At 35.0% G+C, this 24,453-nt stretch overlaps 1 long non-coding RNA gene across 1 annotated transcript in view; it reads right to left on the bottom strand.

The window, feature by feature from the left end:
- Nucleotides 1–8,309, bottom strand: part of LOC122230646 — a 42,324-nt gene extending 34,015 nt beyond the window's left edge. The window contains exon 1 of the long non-coding RNA XR_006207666.1: nt 8,235–8,309. This is a non-coding gene — a long non-coding RNA (uncharacterized LOC122230646). The remainder of the gene's footprint in view (nt 1–8,234) is intronic.
- Between the last annotated feature and the right edge of the window lie 16,144 nt (nt 8,310–24,453).

The raw sequence follows: 24,453 nt of genomic DNA, 5'->3' as shown, positions 1-24,453 counted from the left end.
TCCAGTGAAATTTGAATATTAAGAAATCATGATTTTTAAAAGCTTCAGAACAAAAGCCTAAGAAACAAAATATTTACCAATGCTTATGTAAATAATTTTATATGGATATAGAAGGAATATCATGGATAAGAAATATAGACAAGACAAAACTATGGGTTTTGTAAAACAGAACAGGGATCACCAGGAACTGGGAGTGGGAAGGGGAGTTGACTACAAAGGACACGGGGAAATCTGGGGGTGATGGAATTGTTCTGCAGCATGGCTGTGACGGAGGAGATGTAGCTCAATGTCTTTGTCAAAGCCCATAGAACCCACCCCCCACCGCCACAAATTGATAGTTCTACTGTATATAAAAGAAAAAACAGAAATATTGATGAGAGGTTTCTTAAAGTAAAAAATCAGATGCTCTTTGTTAGTATCAGATACTACTTCAGATACTACTACAAGTGTATCAGATAGTTAATTCTATTTTCTGTGCTTTGTCCATATTCTTAACCATGGCGTCAGGATATAACACCTTAATTTCCAGTGAAGATAGAAAAGCCTGAATATGAATGTGAGTCTGTTAAAACAACAACAATAAATATAAAGCAACCCTCATTAATCACTCTCATCGTGCATCGATATTAAATTTTCTGAATATAGTACAGCAAACAATAAGACATTGTAATAAATAAGCAATCTAATACTTGTTTATTGTTCTTTATAAAACACCAAAAGTTAGCTTACCTGCATGATAAAATGTGATTGAATTTTTTATAAAAACAATCTTTTTTTCATAACTGTCATATTTTTCTGGTTGGATTATAAAATGCCACAACCATGCTGGAAAATATTTTTAAAGTTTTTTTAAAGGGTTAAACAAATACCTATCATATGACCCAGAAATTTCACCCCTAAAATTTATCAAAGAAAACTAAAATTATCTCCACACTAAGACTTGTACACTAATATTCATAGTATCTTTACTTGCAATAAAGAACAATCTCAATGTGCATTGATAGGTATATGAATAAGCAAACTGTGGACTGCTCTTGCAATGGAACACCTCCCAACAATAAAAAAAAAAATTAGTAATACATGCTTCTAACACAATAAATTCTAAAGCCATTGAGCTAAAAGAATCTAGATGCAAAAGAATACATACTGTATTATTCTATGTATATGAATGTCTCGAAAATACAAACTAATCAACAGTGACAGAAAGCAAACAGTTGTCTAGGGACTTGCTATGAGTAGGGAAATTGATCTTGAGGGGGGAGAAGTGTTTTTGAAGGCAATAATGGAAACGTTCTAAATATAGATTTGAGTAGTGGTTAAAAAAGTATAAATATTTGTCAAAACTCATTGAACAGCATATTTAAAATGGGATTATCTTAGTGTATATAAACTTTACCTCAATAAAATAAATTTTAAAAGTTTAAAGTAGGATGCCTGGGTAGCTCAGTCGGTTGAGCTTCCAATTCGGTTCAGGGTCATGAACTCAGGGTTGTGGGGCTCCACACTACCATGGAACTTGCTTAATATTCTCTCTCTGCCCCTCTCCCTGTCTTGTATGCTCTCTCTCTCTAAAAAAAAATTAAATTAAATTTTAAATTAAAAAAAAAAACATTCTAAGTTTTAAATCAGATCTTGCAACTAGATCTTGGTTTCTAAATACCATTTTCCGAAAAAAGGGAATCAGAGCTAATGAGAAATTGGTTGATCTCAGGTCCTGGGACATCTTACTAGGAAATCAGAAATTTCTAAAATGAAAAAAAGAAAGGAAGAAAGGGGCATAAAAACCAATCTGAAAGAATTCACCACAATGTGTTTCAAACTTAGCAACAAAAGTTTCAACTTAGCAACTAAATAAATATGGTATTAAATATAACTCAAAGACATACTTTTAGGAATGAGTCCATATTGATATATACAAATAACTGACAAATAAAGGGAAAACAATTGGTAATCCTTCCCTACAGAAGAATTTCAATTAATAAACATAGAAGGAATAAGGGACACAGATATCCCAAAAATATCCATTAGAATAATAATATCCACAGAATAACTGTCAAAAACAATAAACACTGAAAATGCTAAAATGGGTAGGCAAGAGTTTAGCCAGAAAAAAAATATTTGTATAGTTGCCAAATACCTCTCCCAATATATTTAGTAATTCCAAAGAGAAAATTGATAAGTTTATGGCATAGGCTCTTGGTAGACACCACCTTAGCCAAAAGGATGAAATGTAGCATCATAAGCATAAAGATATTCCAACACCATATGCCTTCTGGTATAAAACACTGAGACACCTCACCTCCATAAAATCCTAATAATACAAAACTTAATCAAACTATGAGAAAATATCTAAATTGAAAAACATTCTACAAAATAACTTACAAGTATTCTTCAAAAGTGTCAAGGTCATGAAAGACAGAAAAAGTGAGGAACTGTCATATATTGGAACAGACTGATGAGATACAGCAATAAAATGCAGATCCTGAACTGATCCTGATACAGAAAAGGAACATCAGGGGAAAGATGAGTGAAATCTAAATAAGTTCTGGACTTTAGTTAATAGTATTGTGCCAGGATTAACGGAGACTCTCTGAGGGGAGAAAAGATGAATGAATGAATGAATGAATGAATGAATGAATGAATGAATGAATGAATAAATAAATAAATACCAAAGGCAACAAAGAATAGAAAGGACCAAGAACAACATCAGAAACTCCAACTCTACAAGCAACATAATGGCAATAAATTAATATCTTTTGATACTCACTCTAAACGTCAATGGACTTAATGCTCCAATCAAAAGACATAGGGTAACACAATGGATAGGAAAACAAGATCCATCTACACGCTGTTTACAAGAGACCCACTTTAGACCTAAAGACACCTTCATATTGAAACTAAGGGGATGGAGAACCATTATGCTAATGGTCAACAAAAGAAAGCCAGAGTAGCCACACTTACATCAGACAATCTAGACTTTAAAATAAAGACTGTATCAAGAGATAAAGAAGGACATTATATCATAATTAAGGGGTCTACCCACCAAGAAGACCTAACAATTGTAAACATTTATGTGCCAAATGGGGAAGAACCCAAATATATAAATCAATTAATCACAAACATAAAGAAAGCCATCAATAGTAATACCATAATAGTAGGAGACTTCAACACCCCACTCACAGCAATGGACAGATCATCTAAACAAAAAATCAACAAGGAAACAATGGCTTTGAATGACACACTGGACCAGATGGACTTAACAGATATATTCAGAACATTTCATCCTAAAGCAGCGGAATATACATTCTTCTCCAGTGCACATGGAATGTTCTCCAGAATAGACCACATAATGGGACATAAATCAGCCCTCAGCAATTACAAAAAGACTGAGATCATACCATGCATATTTTCAGACCACAACACTATGAAACTCGAAATCAACCATAAGAAAAAATTTGGAAATGTAACAAATACTTGGAGGCCGAAGAACATCCTACTAAACAATGAATGGGGTAACCAAGAAGTTAAAGAGGATATTAAAAAGTATATGGAAGCCAATGAAAATGATAACACAACCCAAAACCTCTGGGACACAGTGAAGGCGGTCATAAGAGGAAAGTATATAGCAATCCAGGCCTTCCTAAATAAGGAAGAAAGATCTGAGATACACAACCTAACCTTACGCCTTAAGGAGCTGGAAAAAGAACAGCAAATAAAACCCAAAACCAGCAGAAGACAGGAAATAATAAAGATCAGAGCAGCAATTAATGCTATCAAAACAAAAAAACAAAAAAACGAAACAAAACAAACAAACAAACAAACAAAAAAGAAATCAATGAAACCAGAGGCTGGTTCTTTGAAAGAATTAACAAAACTGACAAACCACTAGCCAGTTTCATCAAAAGGAGAAAGGAAAGGACACAAATAAATAAAATCAAGAATGAGAGGAGAGTTTACAACCAACACAGCAGAAATACAAATAATAAGAGAATACTATGAGCAATTATATGCCAATAAAATGGGCAATCTGGAAGAAATGGACAAATTCCTACAAACATATACACTACCAAAACTGACACAGGAAGAAATAGACAATTTAAACAGACCCATAAGCAGTAAGGAAATCGAATTAGTAATCAAAAATCTGCCAAAAAACAAGAGTCCAGGGCCAGATAGCTTTCCAGGGGAATTCTACCAAACATTTAAGAGTTAACACCTATTCTCTTGAAGCTTTTCCAAAAAATAGAAATGGAAGCAAAATTCCAAACTTTCTGTGAAGCTAGCATTTCCTTGATTCCAAAACCAGATAGAGCCCCACTAAAAAGGAGACCTATAAACCAATTTCCCTGATGAATGTGGATGCAAGAATCCTCAACAAGATATTAGCCAACTGGATCCAACAATACATTAAAAAAAATTATTCACCATGACCAAGCAGGACTTATACCTGGGATGCAGGACTGGTTCAATGTCCACAAAACAATTAATATGATTCATCACATCAATAAAAGAAAGAACAAGAACCATATGATCCTCTTAATAGATGCAGAGAAAGCATTTGACAAAATACAGCATCCTTTCTTGATAAAAACCCTCAAGAAAGTAGGGACAGAAGGATCATACCTCGAGATCATAAAAGCCATATTTGAACAACCCGATGCTAACATCATCCTCAATGGGGAAAAACTGAGAGCTTTCCCCCTAAGGTCAGAAATAAGACAGGGATGTCCACTCTCACCACTATTATTCATTATAAACATTCGAAGTTTTAGCCTCTGCAGTCAAACAACACAAAGAAATAAAAGGCATCCAAATCATCCCGGAGGGAGTCAAACTTTCACTCTTCGCAGATGACATGATACTCTATATGGAAAACCCTAAAGATTCCACCAAAAAACTGCTAGAACTGATCTATGAATTCAGCAAAATTTCAGGATATAAAATCAACACACAGAAATTGGTTGCATTCCTATACGCCAACAATGAAGCAAGAGAAAGAGAAATCAAGGAATCGATCCCATTTACAATTGCACCAAAACCATAAAATACCTACGAATAAATCTAACCAAAGAGGTGAAAAATCTATACACTGAAAACTATAGAAAGCTGATGAAAGAAATTGAAGACACAAAAAAAAAAAAAATGGAAAAAGATTCCATGCTCCTGGATAGAAAGAACAAATATTGTTAAAATGTCGATATTGCCCAAAACAATCTACATATGCAATGCAATCCCTATCAAAGTAATACCAGCATTCTTCACAGGGCTAGAACAAATAATCCTAAAATTTTTATGGAACTAGAAAAGACCCCGGATAGCCAAAGCAATCTTGAAAAAGAAAACCAAAGCAGGAGGCATCACAATCCTAGACTTCAAGCTATACTACAAAGCTGTAATCATCAAGACAGTATGGTACCAGCACAAGAACAGACACTCAAATCAATAGAACATAATACAGAACTCAGAAATGGACCCACAAACGTATGGCCAACTAATCTTTGACAAAGCAGGAAAGAATATCCAATGGAATAAAGACAGTCTCTTCAGCAAGTGGTGCTGGGAAAACTGGACAGCGACATGCAGAATGATGAACCTAGACTACTTTCTTACACCATACACAAAAATAAACTCAAAATGGATGAAAGATCTCAATGTAAGACAGGAAGCCATCAAAATCCTCGAGGAGAAAGCAGGCAAAAACCTCTTTGATCTTGGTCGCAGCAACTTCTTACTCAACACATCTCCAGAGGTAAGGGAAACAAAAGCAAAAATGAACTACTGGGACCTCATCAAAATAAAAATCTTCTGCACAGTGAAGGAAATAATCAGCAAAACTAAAAGGCAACTGACAGAATGGGAGAAGATATTTGCGAATGACATAGCAGATAAAGGGTTAGGATCCAAAATCAATAAAGAACTTATCAGAGTCAACACCCAAAAAAAAATAATCCAGTGAATAAATGGGCAAAAGACATGAATAGACACTTCTCCAAAGAAGACATCCAGATGGCCAACCGACACATGAAAAAATGCTCAACATCACTTATCATCAGGGAAATACAAATCAAAACCACAATGAGATACCACCTTACACCTGTCAGAATGGCTAACATTAACAACTCAGGCACAACAGATGTTGGCGAGGATGCGGAGAAAGAGGATCTCTTTTGCACTGTTGGTGGCAATGCAAGCTGGTGCAGCCACTCTGGGAAACAGTATGGAGGTTCCTCAAAACACTAAAAATAGAACTACCCTACAACCCAGAAATTGCACCACTAGGTATTTATCCAAGGGATACAGGTATGCTTTTTCAAAGGGACACATGTACCCCAATGTTTATAGCAGCAGTATCAACAATAGCCAAAATATGGCAAGAGCCCAAATGTCCATCGATGGATGAACAGATGAAGAAGATGTGGTATATATATACAATGGAGTATTACTTGTCAATCAAAAAGAATGAAATCTAGCCATTTGCAACTACGTGGATGGAACTGGAGGGTATTATGCTAAGTGAAATTAGTCAGAGAAAGACAAAAATCATATGACTTCACTCATATGAGGACTTTAAGAGACAAAACAGATGAACCTAAGGGAAGGGAAACAAAAATAATATAAAAACAGGGAGGGGAACCAAACATAAGAGACTCTTAAATATGGAGAACAAGCAGAGGGTTACTGGAGGGGTTGTGGGAAGGGGGGCAGGCTAAATGGGTAAGGGACATTAAGGAATATACTCCTGAAATCATTGTTGCACTATATGCTAACTAATTTGGATGTAAATTTTAAAAAATTAAATTAAATTAATAAAAAAATAGTATTGTGCCAGGATTAATTTCCCAGTTTTGATAAATTTTCTATGATTATAATAAGACGTTAACACAAGGACAAACTGGGTAAAATTATATGAGAATTCTGTGTATTATTTTTGCAACTATACTGAAAGATGAAAAGTACATCAAAATATTTATTGTTAGAAAGCTTCCAATATTATTGGCGATATTTCATGTTTCCAAAAATATATAGAAAATTAGATTCTTAGCAAAGTTCAGTGAATTGGCTTTTCGTGTTTGAATCAAATTAATCAATAAAAATTATATGTTGAATTCTTACTCCATACTAAGGACAAAGCAATTTTCCCATGCTAAGGAAACAAAACATCCCAACTTAAAATAAGATTCCACTACAGTCCACTCATTCAAAAGCTTTCTAGCACCTACTATTAAAAGCATGCCATGTGAAAGTATGCATAAAAAGATAATTAAAATATCAGCAAGTACAACAGGAAATGATGGGTCTCATGGAGGTCATTCAAAAAGTGATCATAAACATTTTTTTCTTAAACTTTTTTCTGCTGCTTTAAGAAAAGTGACTCTAAAATCTGTGTAAAATTATGTTATAAAAAATTATTGTTTTACTCCAAACAAATGTGTGGCCATATATATGGTAATAATATGCAATCATTATTTTCACCAATTTCTACTACTTAAGAATTTCTGCTTCCTGGGAATTCATTTTTAAAAATAGCTTGACATTGTACTTAGCTTTAGTTAGAAAACATCAAGTAAATGACAATAAAAATAAATACAACTGCAGAAGAAAAAAGTAGGACGAAGCTTGTGTATTATCAGCTTTTCTTTAATCAATAAACTTAAAAGGGCACAGAGACTTCATTGCTTCTTTTAAGAGATTTTTTTTGGTCATTTACTTTGTTTGTTTGTTTTGTCTAAGTGTATTTCTTGTATGCAACACATAGGTGTTTTCTTTTTCAACCCAAGCTGTCAGTCTCTGCCTTTCACTAGAGGACTTCAGACCATTTGTATTTAATACAACAATTAATCTATTTCCTTCAAATAATAAACATTTTATAGTTCCTTGGTTGTTCCTTCCTTTTCCATTTTCCTTATTTTTATAACTACTTTTTGAATGTCAAGTTCCTTGCCAATGAAGCATAAAGGAAATGAAGAACAATTTCACATCTCTGCATTAGATACCATGAAATTCTGAACAGGAAGAAAGCTCACATTAAACAGCCTGGAACTTTACTCCTTGATTTATCCAAAAACAAAAGCATTCACCCAGCAGTGTCCTATTACATTGCTTATCCTATCATTAAACAAAAGAAATAACAGCCAATGCTGATTTATGTATCCCAGGAAAGGTTGAACTGTTTGTAGCTTTGAGCAGAGGAAAAAAAGGTACAGCTTGTATTATAATGTCATCAGCTTAAATACCTCCGAAGTTTCATCCACAGCATGGAAGCAAAGTATCAAGGAAGCTATCGACCCTGCCACTCTCCTGCAGTGGGCAGTAACTTGGAATTACTGATTTCTCTCCTTCTAGCCACTTCCTGGCTTAGTGCATTATGTGCTGATGATGTCACAAAAGCCTCCCTATTTTAAGAACTCCTTTTTGAAATTTCAAGGACTGTCAACTTCTTTGAAATTATAATTTTTTGTTTGTGTGTTTTAGCAGCCAAATTTAACTGGAAAAAATATCCCAGTTCTCTGTGAAGATAAAGCTCTTTTGACAACATCTGGCTTCTCTGCGTTGGTGAAGAATGATTCATACGTCATTATTTCTCTATTCCATGCTTTGGTACCAAAGACTGCCAACATTCCTGAAAGAAATTTATCCCCTGCTTAGAATGGATTCGACTTTATTGGAAGCAGGGCCTACACAAAATCTTGTCTTCATTATTTTTTTTTCCTCACCACGAAAAAAAACCATATCATTAAACTTTGATCAGATATGTTATGGTAAAAAGAGGAAAGGAGAGTCTACACTCAAAACAACAGATAGGGATTCATTCATAGATTCATTTTCTTAGTAGATATTTTATAAATTCTTAATTTCAAGGTAAGTCACTGAATCATGTCTCTTCTGAAACTATCAGACACTGAAAAATAACAAGGTTTTTGGCACACTGCTCCATTGTGTTAGATGCTGGAAGTAGATAATTATGTGAACTTCCCAAAGTTCAAAAAAGAGTTTCTGGCTAGCTGATATGCAGAATAACAAAAGCTGTATCTCTTTGTCCCCAAGTGGAAATCTATAGAACTTGTAAATGCTGAAGAAATTTTATGTCTAGACAAAATTAAACTTGAAATATGGATTTACAGTCATTTACTTATTGCTCTAGATAAGAGAAGAAACCTTTCCAAACATGACGTCACTAGCTTACAAAGAAAATTGTTCAACACAAAGTCATGACTAAGAGTTAAAGTCTAATGTTCTAACACAAGACTTTCTTCATCTAGTAAAATTAGCAATGTGACATTTAGGAGCTGTTTGTTTTCCTATGTGTGTAAGATTTTGCATTAGCACGTGCTATGATCAAAATACAAAGCTAAAATTTATATGATTTCAAAAATGTTACATAAGAGATTGGTCAATAATTCTCGACTCTCCTTCACCTTTCCCCTTCCCAGGTGCTTCAGGCTTCCCTGGTGCCTCTGAGGACTGTGAGTTCCCTAATCTCATCTAGGAATTAATTTGCAGTGATAACAGAGGCAAAGTATTGCAAATCCTGATTTATTTACACTGAAACGGCAAAGTAGCCAGTGGGAGACACAATAGGACTATAGTAATCTGAAGTTCTCAAATACACAAACTTGAATTTGCAGACTTCCACGATAAAAAAAAAAAAAAAAAAAAACACACCATATTTCAATCATTTCTCATTCTCTTCACTTGTTATTTCCTTAAAGTGGTACATCTTCCCTGCCACCTACCCTCCCCATGTTGCCTCAGGATGCTCTAAAAGTCCATACCCAAATGATATCTGTAAGTCTATATCCTTGTCAACACATGGTTAAAGAATGAAGTATGGCTTGCTGTCTTTGTCTTCTGTTTGACACCTGTATAGTCTCCTGTAGCCCCTAATAACAGTAACCTTGAAGCTACTTGATTTCCTTCCCTAAAGCTCTTAGATTTTCTTCCAAATGTGTAGCGGCATATTATATTTATTTAAAATATAATATTCAAATTAAAGATAAATAAATATTTCAAGATAAATAAAAACGTATGCTTTGAGACATTTATTTTTATTTTATCTAAAAGATACCCATCAGGATTGAACCGAGATACCCATTTCTTCACTGTTTTATACATTTTATTCTGTTATTTTGTGCAAACTGTAATTCTACTTTTTTTGGACACATTGTATGAAGCTTATATGCAATATATTATGCTGCTCAGCTATGCTTTTCATCATTTTACTGACCCAAAATTTCGAACACTTTTTGTGCGAAATAAAAGCATCTTTATTATAGTCATTTACTTTTGAGCAGAATTAAATTTTAGGTTTTGGCTTATTTTCACAGTTTGAATTTCATTTTAAGAAACTGCAATTGCATTTTGTTTGAAAAATGAAGGATAAAAAATTAATCCTCCATAAAGGTTTTTTTATATGCTACCTATATAAAATATTTTATACTTTTTTGTGAAAACTTTCTATCAAATCTTTTAATTTCACATTTACCATGACACACATGTCACTTATTTATTTTTTAGTTTATTTATTTATTTTGAAATGGAGGGAGAGTGAGAGAGGCAAGATAGAGGGAAAGAGAAAGAACTTGGCAGGCTCCACACAGTCAGTATGAAGCCTGATGCCAGTTTCGAACCCACAAACCATGAGATCATGACCTGGGCCAAAACCAAGAGTTGGACGCTTAACCAACTGAGCCACTCAGGTACCCTGATATGTACCTTTTTAAAAAATGTATCATTTTAATTGAACCAATTTTCTTATTCCTCTTAGGTAATGTTGACCTGCTGCTGTGGTATATATTTGAAAAAATAATTTCATGTGCATTATTTCATTTGATATTGACAATAGACTCAACAGAGTGGACCAACCCTTCATTGGCCAACCGTTGAGCTACCTCCCACAAATTATCAATTTTACAATTGATGACATAAAATCATTGAGAATAAAGGGTTTGGTTTTGTTTTTAATTTTTTAATGTTTATTTATTTTTGAGAGAGAGACAGTGTGCAAGTGGGGGAGGGGTAGAGAGAGAGAGGGAGACACAGAATCTGAAACAGACTCCAGGCTCTGAGCTGTCATCACAGAGCCCGATGTGGGACTCCAACTCGGAAAGGGTGAGATCATGACCTGAGCCAAAGTCAGAGGCTTAATCGACTGAGCTACCCGGGAGCCTCAAGAGTTTTTTGTTTTTAAATATATGCAGTGACTGAAAAAGGAGCTAAGACTAATGTTTATCTTTCTAGAAACAGAATCTTCACTTCCTTGCGTCTTTTTTTTTTTTTTAGTGTGCATTTGAGAGAGAGAGAGAAAGAGAGAGAAAGAGAGAGAGAGAGAGAGAGAGAGAGACGGGGGGGGGGGCATGAGCAGCAGAGGGGCGGAGAGAGAAAGAATCCCAAGCAGGCTCCACTCTATCAACACAGAGCCCGACACAGGGCTCAATCCCAGGAACGATGAGATCATGACCAGAGTCGAAATCAAGAGCCCAGTCATTCAACCAACTGAGCCATCCAGGCGCCCCCCCGCCACAACTCTTTTTATATTGCATGAGAGAAGGGAAGAAATGGGATTCATTATTCATCAGCTGTCCCAGCATATTAAATATCTCTCCAGAGCAAGTAATTATTTTTGATATTTACTTAAAAATCTACCAGTAGTACAAGTGCAGGAACTAGAGGCATCATCAGATCCATTTTACAATTTTACATAAATCCTAAAGTGTTTGATATATGAAACAAAATCAAAACCATCTCCTTTCCTTTTACTATCCCTGAAGATAAAAACTATTTTGCATATAAATTATCAAAACTCAATCAAAATCGTTATTTCCCCAGCCTACGTATGTAAGTCAGTTGAGAGGTTTCGGCCAGAAACATATTATCATCTAGATAATTTACTTGATTTAAAGCATGTTATTGATTTTTAGACCGTACAAAAGCATTGGAGACCAACCCAGATCATTCTAAAAAGGTTTCTAAATTTCTTTTATCAGACTGTATTCACTTTTTTTTTTTTTGGTATGATATTTAATAACACTTTGTATCAATTTGCAGCTCATTTGCAGAGGTCATTTTGTTATTTTAATTATTAGAGAAGAATAATTGTTCTATTGGTTTACTTACTTTTGGAGGTGGGATGGATAGTCAGAAGACCTTTATCCTTTGTTACTCACTCTCAGAAAGGGCCACCAGGGGTCAGCAAACTTTTTCCGTAAAAGGTGAGTAGTAAATATCTTAGGCTTTGAGGCTGGAAAGGGAAAATCAAAAATATATGTAGGTGCTTATATGACCATTTAAATGTAACCATTTACAAATGTAAACACAATTGTTAGCTTTCAGGTACAGAAGTCCACTGGGAGCCCTCTCTTTTCAGGATGCCATTGCAGGATTGTTTCAACCAGCCTGCAAGACTCAGACAAAGGAATTCAGACTACCACTACACATATTAAGGTCTTCTAAGAAATCTCTAGTCCAGCATTGATGGTAATAAGAAGCAGGTCTGAACTGGAGGGCCTATCTCTATATCCCCTGACCTGGGTCTGAGTACAGGAAAAGTTCCCATACCATTCCCCAAGGCACCCTCTACTCCTAAATATCCCCTTCAAAGAAATCACCTCTGGCCTATGAACTTTTCATCTTCTCTAATTCAGACTGCACATGGTGATTATGGATCCACCTTATTGGTTTTTACTAAATCCGATGGGGATCCATGACTTTGTGACTCTGTGTCTCCTTTTTAGAGAGAGAGGGTAAGAGTATCTGCATTTGCCATAGGGTAGTTCCATCCTGCTAGGCAGGAACTGAGTGTGATCACTACAGTTATACTGAAATTCAGCTATCTATAGAAGGATAATTATGGGTGTTCCGTAACCAATGTTTGACCATATTATTCATTAACCTCTTATGTCTCAGCTCTAAATCCACCACTCTAGACTATGCTTTGTTAGTCTGGGGATGGGACTCTGACAATCATATTTTTCTTTGGACTGCTAGCTTTCAGTCAACTGGTGGGTACCAGAGGGAAAAGTGAAGGCAATGGCAACACTTGACTTCATCCTGCAGCCTCTTTTGGACTCAGAGCCAGCCTCACTGCATGCCTTCCAACAGAGGAGTAGTGGCAAAACCCTTCCTCAAAAGTCTGAATTCCTGTTTCATTGGGCCCCTGCCCCAAGATACCAGGTTCTGAGCAATCCAATCTCTTCCCTGGGGTGACGGCCGCTTTCTACTGTTATTACCCAAAAGTCCCTTTTCATTTTTTCAGAACCTCCATACCTATGTTCCTACAGCTCTTTCTATCAAAGTCATTTGTTAAAATGTTCAGTGTAGCTTTTAATTTTCTTGTCAGAATCCTAGCTGATGTAGAGGAGAGGCTAGATTGCAAATTTTGGCTAAAATTGATTTTTTACATTGATTTCTTAACTGATTTAACAAATTAATTGTTAAATTGAGGTTGTGAAGAGATTACTAATGGAAAAAATCAAGACAGCATATATTTTGAAAGTAGAGCAGAAGGCAAGTAGTAATAATCATAATTTCAAAAACAGGAGCTACACTGTTGAGTGTCTACCGATGGCCAACATTGTGGTAAGAGCTTTATGTTTATCAAATCCTCACAAAAGCACTGCAAGGCAGAATCACTATCTCCACAGGTGAGGAAACTGAGCATCAGAGAGTTAAATGATTTGCACAAAATCACAGAGAAAGTGCATGGCAGGGTCAAAACTGAAGTCCTGTTCTATTTGATTCCAAATTATGTCACTCTACCTACCAAGGAAGATACCATTAGGAGGACAGACAGAAGGGTTATGAATGTGCCTAGTAAATGATACCACATAGCTAAGTAGGGACAAAAGAATAAAAAGAAATATTGATTAAAGGTTTGCTTCTTTGGCAGTCAATATATGTAACAAGTTTGGAGAAAGCAAGTAATGTATCAGTTGGACTATGAGAATAGAAAGTCCGGAAATACAAGAAACATGCTTGAGATCAAAGGGACATGCCCTATTGGGGACACTTACTTGAGTCAATTTGAAGAAGTAATTTTAATTTTAATACTGACTACCTGGGGAAAATTCACTTAAAGCCATATACCCATGTTCTGTTACAAAGACTAGAGTAGAAAAATTTAATTTTTAAGGGATTTTCTCCCACTTACTCACATGCCAGATTCTTTGTAGTTGGTCAAAAAAAAGCTCAATTAATTAAGGGAGGGATGTAATTCCAAATCTGGGATCAAGGACTTGAAACCAAAGGGCAGAATATGGGCATTCTTGGTTGTGGTGGCAATAGTAGGAGAACCAGCCTGGACATGGACTGAGAACAGTAATGTCTGTGGAAAAGATATTGCAGGACCACTGGAAAGGAAATGGATCCGGGCATTTTCCATAAGAGCATTGAATGGCAGCATTTGTGACATTAAGCATTTGGCTATTCAAATAGCTGTTGTGGATCACAAGATATGATATAAGGTAAATTATTCTAGAGTATAGATGAGGTCTGTTTCTACTGCTACACACCCTACATTCTGGATATATCTGGATAATTATCCAATGCATCATGGGCTTACCTTTAAGCACTCTCTAAACAGAATGCTGTAACCAAATCCTGTATCTGATAAACGTTTACTCATCTCTCATATCAAATAAAATTTTATCTATTTGTTATAATTGTCTTAGGTACTGTTCGTTGTTTCTCTGTGGTCCCTTAGTAGTTTGTCAAAAATCCCCTTAATTCTATATACCGTGTTGTACATAGATAATTATTCCTAGATTTTCCCCCAACACTCCAGCTATGAATAGGAAATTTGCCTTCTTCATTTTCTAAACCGTCTAAAATAGTGTCTTGCAAAAGATACTTACAAAATGAACTAGTCTTCCCTCACCAATAAATATTGTTGAATAAATTAATAGAAGTGTTAATAAATTAAGTACACAAATATAAGTTGGCTACCTATTAAAAAGAACAAACTATTCTCCTGCCAATTAAATATAAAGACAAATACACAGAGGAATGAGTAATCACAAAAACCAGAAACAATTACTCTAAATGCCATAATTTTATCATTTTAAAATATAACCAATTAAAGCAGTGCCATACATTAATGATTTCTAGTAAATTAAGAAACTTGGGTATTCAACCATGCTATTTAATTACCTGTGTCCTTAAGTGTTACCAATTATGTATCTCTTTCATATGAAAAAATATGGCTGTAAGTCAGTAAAGCATCACTCCTTCTGGACAAGGAAAGTGAGTAGTTAATTAGTGAAGAAGATAAAACGGCTTCCTCTGGGATAAGCAAAGTAATACTCAGGAATACCTGGAGCATGGACTGAGACATGAGTAATTTTAGGTAAAATTTCTTGAACTAGTGATTTCTACAAATTAACACCAAAAAATTTAGGCTAACATATATTCTGGCAGGACGTGGACAGTGCAGGAAACTGAAAAATCTTCAACTAGATCTAGTTTAGTTGTATGGCTTTTGCTACAACCGAATTTCCTTTCTTCCAAGTTTTCAACATTAGTGTAATTAGTGTTCAAGTAGGAATACTACTGTTCTGAGTACTCCAAGGGACGAATGTATCTGATCCATGACCTTCATTCAGTGACACTTATTCAGTTAATCCTTCTTCAGTTTTGAGTACTTCGGTCCTCTTCACATGCCTAGTAATACTTTACCCTTTTCTTAAAGCTCAAACTGTTCAGTTGATCAAAGAGATTGAAAAAGTAACCTTTTTTGGTTAAAGAGCCTAAGTCTTATACTATAAAAATCCTTTCTTCCTTGTCATACTCCTGTATCCTAATCTTTTGGTTTCTGACTTGGCAGTGGAGACAAGTGTGTTCTTTTCATGATAACGATGGTTGAATGAAGAGATACATATTCCTGAAAACTAGTTACTCCCTGGTGCTAGGCTAGAACCACAAGATCTTCAGATAGAATTAAACTCTCTGCCTCTAGCCCTTGACTAATGATTCATCCAGGCATCAAGATTTTGTTGAGCATCTAAAAAGCTTAAGAGCCAGTCCTTTCCAGAAAGGAGCAGCATGGTAGTACAAGAGCAGGCATGAAGTAGCAGAAAGCACCGAATGTGGGCTGAGGACAATAAAGTTGTAGAATTATATAACCTCTCCAGTAATGTTTGTTTCATCATCTAAAAATAAGAATATTAACATCGGGTTTATATAACGTGTTGTCAGTGCTAAATATGATAATTTTTGTAAAACATTTGGTTTGGCAGAGATTGCAATTTACCATAGCAACCATTTCCTCCTGGGCAAACTATATTTCCCAGCCTTCTATAGAGGAAGTTCTGGCCACACGCCTATGTTCTAAACAATAAAGTTCACCAGAAATATTATGTGTGATTTATGGGAAATATCCTTCCAGGGGGTACACTCATCTTTTCTTTCTGAGTATTGTTGGCTGGAATGTGCTATTCATGTTCGGTATAGCTCAAGTAGCCATCTTGAATCATGGGGTAGCTCATGAAGGAGAGTAGAGCAGCAATACAGAATCCATCCAAGTCTCTATTCACAATGTTCTTCTCCTCCCTCCTCAGGACTACTTCCATGTGCAAGTAATAAAAACTACCTTTGTTTTATTTTGTGTGCTTGTTTGTTTCTTTGTTCCTATACATTCAGCACAACCTAGAACAAACTTATACAACTTACGTAGTCAATTTCTTACAATTTCTATAACCTCAGGGTGATTTTAGAAGCACAGAAATGGAAGGAAAGGATACCAGATAAGAGACTGTTACCTAAATACAAAAAAAAAAAAAAAAAAAATATTGTAGAGGTAAAATAGACAGGTAACACATTGGTCTTTAAAGATGGAGCGATATATGACTGAGACTTTACACAGAGTTGCAAGAAATATATGGTAATATTAACCGGAATAGGGAATTGACAGTAATAAAGTTATTGTGGAATAGAAGAATAAGTTGGGTTTTAGACATATTGAGTTGGGTGTGTTGGCATAGTGTCTTGATGAAAGTGTGAAGCAAATATCACAGTTTTATACTTCTGTATGGTGTAAATTCAGATTGCAGCGGATTTATTTTAATTACTAATTCATTCAAAAGTTTCTCTCAAGCACCTATTTTGTTCCAGGCACCATTTGGGGCCTTGGGATACACCAGTATTCTTGTCCTCAAGAAGGCTCACTGTCACAAAAAGCACATTTAATTTTCTTCTAGGACATGAAGATGGTAACTTCATTTTGCAGATTCTTCATTGTTACGGTAGCACAGTGATTGCGTTGATACCTTGGCATTATCCAATATCTTAGCCAAAACTTTACTTTTTCATGTAATTTCATCACATTCAATTTATTGTGTGGTACCACAAAGGAGCTAGTTGCTTAACCTTGAAATTTTCAACATGAAAGAGTAATAGAAATAAGTTTCAGGATGGAAACTAACGGAAAACAGTCTTACACATTCCACTGATTTTAAGCAATAATTTCCTGAGTAAAATCTGGAGCACACTTGGAAATTGTAGACATTAATAAAGCCTATTTCTTCCCCTTGCTAGCAATTTGGAGAGTGTACCTGTATTATTGCAAGCATAAATTCAGCCACAGAACCATGTAAACAGCTCTGTTAATATTTATTACCTCCTTTCTTTGTTTCATGAGGTTTCAGCAAAGGTCTTTATTTTGGTCATGGGAAAAAAATACTTAAATCCATATAATTTTGAGACTTCTGAAAAGTAAATGATTATTCTTCAGTAAAAAGAATATGTTTATATTGGTTTTATTGGTTTATACTGGTTTTATTAATCACCTCAAACCATTTTTTACATTCTTTAACTATATTTTAGCAACACAGAACTCTTCAAACTGAAAATCAGTAATACTTCATTGCTGCAATTGTATAAGAGAAATATTAAACTATACTTTAGGACTAGCTTCTGACTAGATAAATGGTTTTGAACCAAGTCATAAACTTCAGATGACTGAGCAGCTCAGTTCACTAAAATATTTATGTCTGGCTTTAAACATTCTATAAAAATACCAACTTTGGTTCCCTGAACTCTTCTAACATTTGAAAGGTTTACATACCAGTTGCTTTGGGAGGATTTCAGTAAACTTTTTTAACAACTACCTAAAGTTGCTTATTTTACACAGAAACCATAGGTCACAAATTCACACAAACTGACATAACACTGCCAGTGCACCAAGTTGCCTGTTGTGGGTTTAAATAATTAGGAAGGAAGCATTAATTTAAGCATTAAGATCAATAGGCTATTATTCACTCATTCAAATTGGCTGCCAATCTCATAATTTTTTGAAGGACATCACATGAGCTTGAGTATAAGTATTAATTTTAATTGCAATACCTGCCATTTATGCATTTCAGAGTGCTTCATCATTTTCAACCCCACAACATTGTGAGAGGCAACATTTAAAGAAAGTCAACAGTCATGGATACAGTTGAGAATATTTTTTTTTATGTTAAAGTCTTGATCACCATATTTCACATTACTTATGGAAATGAATGTGTAGCACCTGCTATTTTGTACTTAAAATATGTTTTCTTGGATACATTATTTATGTTATAATGTTCAGCTATGCCTACCTGATATGCCTATTCAGCAGTTAGTGGCTGTAAAAAACATGTATAAAATATGCATAGGTAATATTAATTTTTTTAGAAAACTTCAGGAAACAGGATCACAAGTTACAAACCACTAATTTATGTATATATGTGTTTAATATTGATTTGTTTTTTAATAATTTATTGAATTTGAAGAGGCATGTTTATGATAGACTAGATGTACTTTATGAAGTCTGAAAACAGATCAGCAGCTGAGTCAGACTGAGGTCAATGTGACATTTACCAGAGAAGACATGAGATGAAGGGCTGGACATTGTGGTCCAACTCCCAGCTTTGCCATTTAGTAGCTTAATGACCTTGAATAATCTTTCCATAGTTATGACTATCAGTTTACTTCTTTGAAAATATATTCCTGCCAATATCACTGGAAAAATATGGGACTCAACTATGACAATTTATATCAAAGCTCTTTACATTCCAAGCACATGAAAAAATGCAAGTTATTAATAATAGCGCCCTGTTGTTGCCACTTTTTATGGATCACTGGAGAGTAATCATATGCCATATGTTCCAGAAAGGACAGTCAAGCTCATCTCTACTCATTACCTTGTGAACTTAATTTCTTCATCCATGACATCTGATTCTATTTATCTTCTGTCCACTGCTAGTGTGTCCTCATAGTACTTGTCAGGAAGATGACAAGTTAGTTGACTGTGATGGCTCACATAGTGATTTTAACCCAAAACTTCAGTTCTGAGAAATTGGGTGGTGCTCCCTGAGCTGATCCCTGGAATACATTCTTTAGCATCCTATCAGGGAAATAACAAATATACCTAAAAACAGAGATGGAATTATAACCCAGCTGTGACTCACCATCTCCATTTATCTTTTTCTACCTTCATCTTCTATTACTGATAGAAGGTTCCATTTCTACTGCCATCATTCTTTAATACAGGCCTGTGCTTGAGTTAATCCTAAAGTAGAAGTTAAGACATTCATGAATTCTGAAGACGTTCCACTCATTATTCATCTCAGTACCTTTGCCATAAAAAAAATAATCATTTCAAGAGAACTAACCAACAGTGTTAAAAGACATTTGGTTCACTTCATATTTATTAGGAATGTGGCTTTGCCCAACTTCCTTTTTCCTCATCTTCGTGGTTGAGAAATATCAGAATTTGAGGTCCTACTCAAATGTTAATATCTTACATTTTCCAAGATGCCCCTGTTGAGGCTTTCTCCGAAGGATGGGTTCATCAGTTAATTGTTTAAGAAGTTAATAAACCTTGATATAAACAATTTATGAAATAATCTTTTCAGTTACATCTTCTTGATCCCTAACAATGTATCTTTTCTTACATGTCTTTTTTTTAATTCCTCCAATTTTTCCCTACTTAACTCTTTTTCCAAAACAAGAATCTTCTTAAACTGATTCCGGTGCCTCTATTATTATCATTTTCCTCGGGCCTTGTATTCAAGATGGCAATAACTATTTAAAAAAATAATAAAAATGTACAGTATATAAAACTTTTCCTTATTAGCACTAAAATAATTTGGGAATGCTGACATAAAAGGCTGATTTGCAAATTTTCAGATATTTCTATGATCATATTCTTTTATAAGCATACTATGTTTGCTATGTATCTATTTCAAGAAAGGCAAAAACTACTCATTTAATCTTTTCATAACAGTTATGAAACACTTGCCAGCTTTATAGAGGTATACTACATAGGGGCAAAATCGCAAAATACAATCTTTGCCATTTGAGAATACACAATATAAATGAATAAATTATACAAACACAATCACTCCCCATTGGCTACAGTTAATGACTTTTTGTTTACTACTTCTTTACAGGGTGCCTAACACATAACAAATACCCAGTAAAGATTCTGAATGAGCACATTCATAAATTATGTAACCAAAAGAGTGGGGTTAATTGTATATGGTCTGCAAAGAAAGAAAAAGGAAGATAGTCATGTGAATTGGAGCCAAAAAATACCACATAGAGAAGAAGAGACAGAGAGTATTGATAACATTTGTCTAGGTGCAAAACGGCAAAATGCGTTTCAAGTAGAAATTATTTCAGAATGTTGCAAGATGGCAAAGTATTTCTATAGCTATTTAGGTCCACCAGTGAAGTTTTACCCCAGACTCTTACCCCAACAAAGTTCTGAAAAAACCTCTCTTATACCCCATTTACTCCCACTTCCCATTGCCTGGACCTTCTGCTGCACTCTCTGGAATTCACAGCCAAATCCCTTCTATTCCCTTCACCTTCCCTGAATGTTTCCTTCACAGTCTTCCTGTAACAAACCGGGCTTTTTCATAGAAAAAGAAACCTTCTCAGGTGGTTTCTGATTTTCTTCCCTCATCACTCATACTAGTGAGCTTAGAGATGAGATAGAAATCAACCTTGGGGTACCTGGGTGGCTCAGTTGGTTAAGTGTCCAACTTCAGCTCAGGTCATGATCTCATGGTTTGTGAGTTTGAACCCCACACTGGGCTCTTTGCTGCCAGTGCAGAACCCTCTTTGAATCATCTGTCCCTCTCTCTCTGTCTCTCCCCCACTCACATGCTCCCATACTCTCTCACTCTCTCTCAAAAATGAATAACCATTAGGGGTGCCTGGGTGGCTCAGTTGGTTAAGTGACCAATTTTGGCTCAGGTCATGATCTCATGGTTTGTGGGGTCAAGCACCGCATCAGGCTCTGTGCTGACAGCTCAGAGTCTGGAGCCTGCTTTGGATTCTGTGTCTCCCTCTCTCTCTGCCCATCTCTACTTGTACTCTTTCTCTGTCTCTCAAAAATAAGTAAATGTTAAAAAAAATTAAATGAATAACCATTAAAAATAAACAAAACTTATTTCCCATGCTACTTCTAGATTTTCTTCTGGCTTAGAAAAGAAAAAAGAGGAGAGGAGAGGAGAGGAGAGGAGAGGAGAGGAGAGGAGAGGAGAGGAGAGGAGAGGAGAGGAGAGGAGAGGAGAGGAGAGGAGAGGAGAAAAAAGAAAAAAAGCTTTTAATCTAATGTCTTAACATCATATTGCTACAACCTCTCCCTGTTGCAATCACTACGGACACCTTAGATCACATCTACAAAGATTTTTAGCTCCAATGTCACGGTTGGTTTATTTGGCAAAGTTCTCATTCTCAATTCTTAGTCATTCTAATATTCACACAGATTATATATTCAGTATCCTGGGTTCTGAGCTCACTGATGTCTTCCTTTCTAATAAAATAGTTCTTAACTTTTTCTTAGCTTCTCACTCTCATTAATGAGAGAACAAAGTTAATACCTTCATAGTCTCAATTTCTATTATTCTGTGTTCTCCTCACTCACTGTCTAATCCTTCTCATTGTCTTTTCTGGTTGATCCTCATGTTCTTGAGGTCTAGATGCCAAAATGCCCACCTAGCACATGGTCCTCATATACATTATCTTGTCTCTGTATGCTTACTTTTCAGATAATTTTATCCAATTTCAAAGCTCTTAATACTAATCCAAACACGACAATCCTAATAGCCAAAATGTTGACACTTTTACATGAACATCTAATATTTCAGTGTCAACATGTCCAGAACAAGACTTCTGATTTTTTTCATTCAGACCTTTTCCTCCTCCAATGTTTCCTATCTTAATAAAAGTAAAATAATCTTTCCAGTTGCTTAGCCAAAAACAGTGAAGTTATTCTTGATTCTTCTCTTTCTCTCAAACTCTTCATTCAGCTATTAAACTCCACGGTCAAACTATACTGTATAAACTATTAATATATATTAATATGATATATAAAAATTATATCTAAGTGTTAGTTATTTTATAATTGTATTTATATATTTCATAACTATATATAAATATATATTCCAAAAACTTTCCCCATTGCTACTATCCTGATCTAAGACATCTTTCGCCTATACCATAAGCTCCTAAGTGGTGTCTCTGTTCCTGTCTTCACTGCTCTGCTCTGTAGACTAGTATCCAGAATGATCCTTTCAAAACTTAAGCCAGATCATGTTATTATTCTGCTTCAAACAATCCAATTTTTTCCTATTACACTCGGAATAAAAACCAAAATTCTTACAAAAATCTATAGGGTCCTGAATTTTTCTAGTTTCCCTATTGTTTATATGACTTGGTTGACTAATAGCTGACTAACTGCCCACTCCATTCTAACCAAAGTAGATTCGTGGCTGTTCTTCAATCATGCCAGGCCCCCTTCTACCTTAGGGTCTTTTCATTTGTTATTTTTTTTTCCTGTAATACTACTTCCCTAGATATCTACATGTCTCACCCTAACAAGTTTCGCCAGGCTTCAGGCATCTGCTCAAAAGTCCCCTGACGATATCTCATCTTCTTCTCCATGAGACCTTGCCTACCAACTATCTGAAACTCTACTTCCCCAGCACTTCCTAATCCCCTTCCCTGCTCTTTATTTCTTCATAAAATTTATCACCTTTGACATAATATACATACTATTTATTATATTTATTGTCTTTTTCTTCCCTGTTGAAATGTAAACATTTTGATAGAAGGAATTTTTACCTGTTTTTTTCTCCTGCTATATCACCACTGCCTAATACAGAATCTGGCATATAGTAGATGTTCTTTGTTGAATGAATGAATGAATGAACAGAAGAATAATGAATGGTTAAAGATTAGGATTAGAGCAAAGTACAGACAACCTTCCTTACCAAATTAAAGAACTAAGATTTTGTATCTTATAAAGCTATCTACTCCCCTAGCTCTAGCGTTTTCATAATTTCTTATTCCTAAAATTGTCTCCAGGCTTTTTTTTTTCTTTCAACTACCACAAACTACCAAAGCCATTTTATTTCTAAAATAGAATGTTTCCATGCCACTTACATTCTTAAAGCCTTTCGTTGGTTTCCCATTTCCCAGTGGAAATTAAACCCAGATTCCTTCTGGCACTTCAAGACAGAAATAAGACTATGTAAGGCAACATACCAGAAAGGTATTTTATTTTTACCAAGGCTGTCACTAGCACACACTAGAATAGTTACTGTATTCATTAGGAAACTCTACCTGGTCTAGTTAATACATAATGGTACCCTAATCTGTTAACTCAATTGTATGCAATAAAATTTTAATTGAGATTAATATTATGGGATTCAAGTTCTATGTAACTCTACATAGCTAACTGCATAATTATTAAAAAAAAAACACTTGTATTGTACTATACAGTTCTCATATTAATTATAAGAAAGTGATGCAAATGTATAGTTAAGTGTGGCTAAGGAAAATTTCTATTCTACTCACAGTAGATTTTCTTCTTTCCCTTGCTTCCTTCTTGCTTTCCTTCCTTTTGGCATTCTTCTTGAGTGTGTCCTGTGCCCTTACTCTCTTCTGGCCCCATTGTACTCTGTCTAGAGGTGTATTCTTTGTATCGGTATTCTTATATCTATTTCTGTAATAATCTAAATCTTTACTATAAGATATAGCCTTTTAAAATTGTTCTGTTGAAGAAGATACTTTCTTTCAATGCCAATCATAAAAAAATTTTGCCACAAATTTTATTGACCACCTAGAATAGCTCTTATAATTACATGATGCTTCAGCGCTAATTTTCCTCTGTTTAATTTTAATTCGTATTTCCTCATACATACTTCCATATCATCCCTGATAGAACCCTTGTCTCAAGGACACTACTCATCTTTTCTAAGACACTGGACAATACCACATTTCATTACCATCACAGGTGATTTTTCTTAATGTATACTATACTTGATCCTTTATGCTCAATTTCATTAGAAAAAAAAAATCATGCTTAATACCCAGCTTGCACCATTCTTGCATTTACTTGTATTATTCAATAACTATATGTTCATACTATTAGGGATTATATATATTAGTCTCTAGTACTTAGCACCATACCAAACATATAAT

This window comes from Panthera tigris, chromosome C2, assembly GCF_018350195.1.
Source record: "Panthera tigris isolate Pti1 chromosome C2, P.tigris_Pti1_mat1.1, whole genome shotgun sequence".
Taxonomy (NCBI): domain Eukaryota; kingdom Metazoa; phylum Chordata; class Mammalia; order Carnivora; family Felidae; genus Panthera; species Panthera tigris.
The sequence above is the reverse complement of the archived record's forward strand: the minus strand, read 5'-3'. Positions and strand labels throughout refer to the sequence as shown.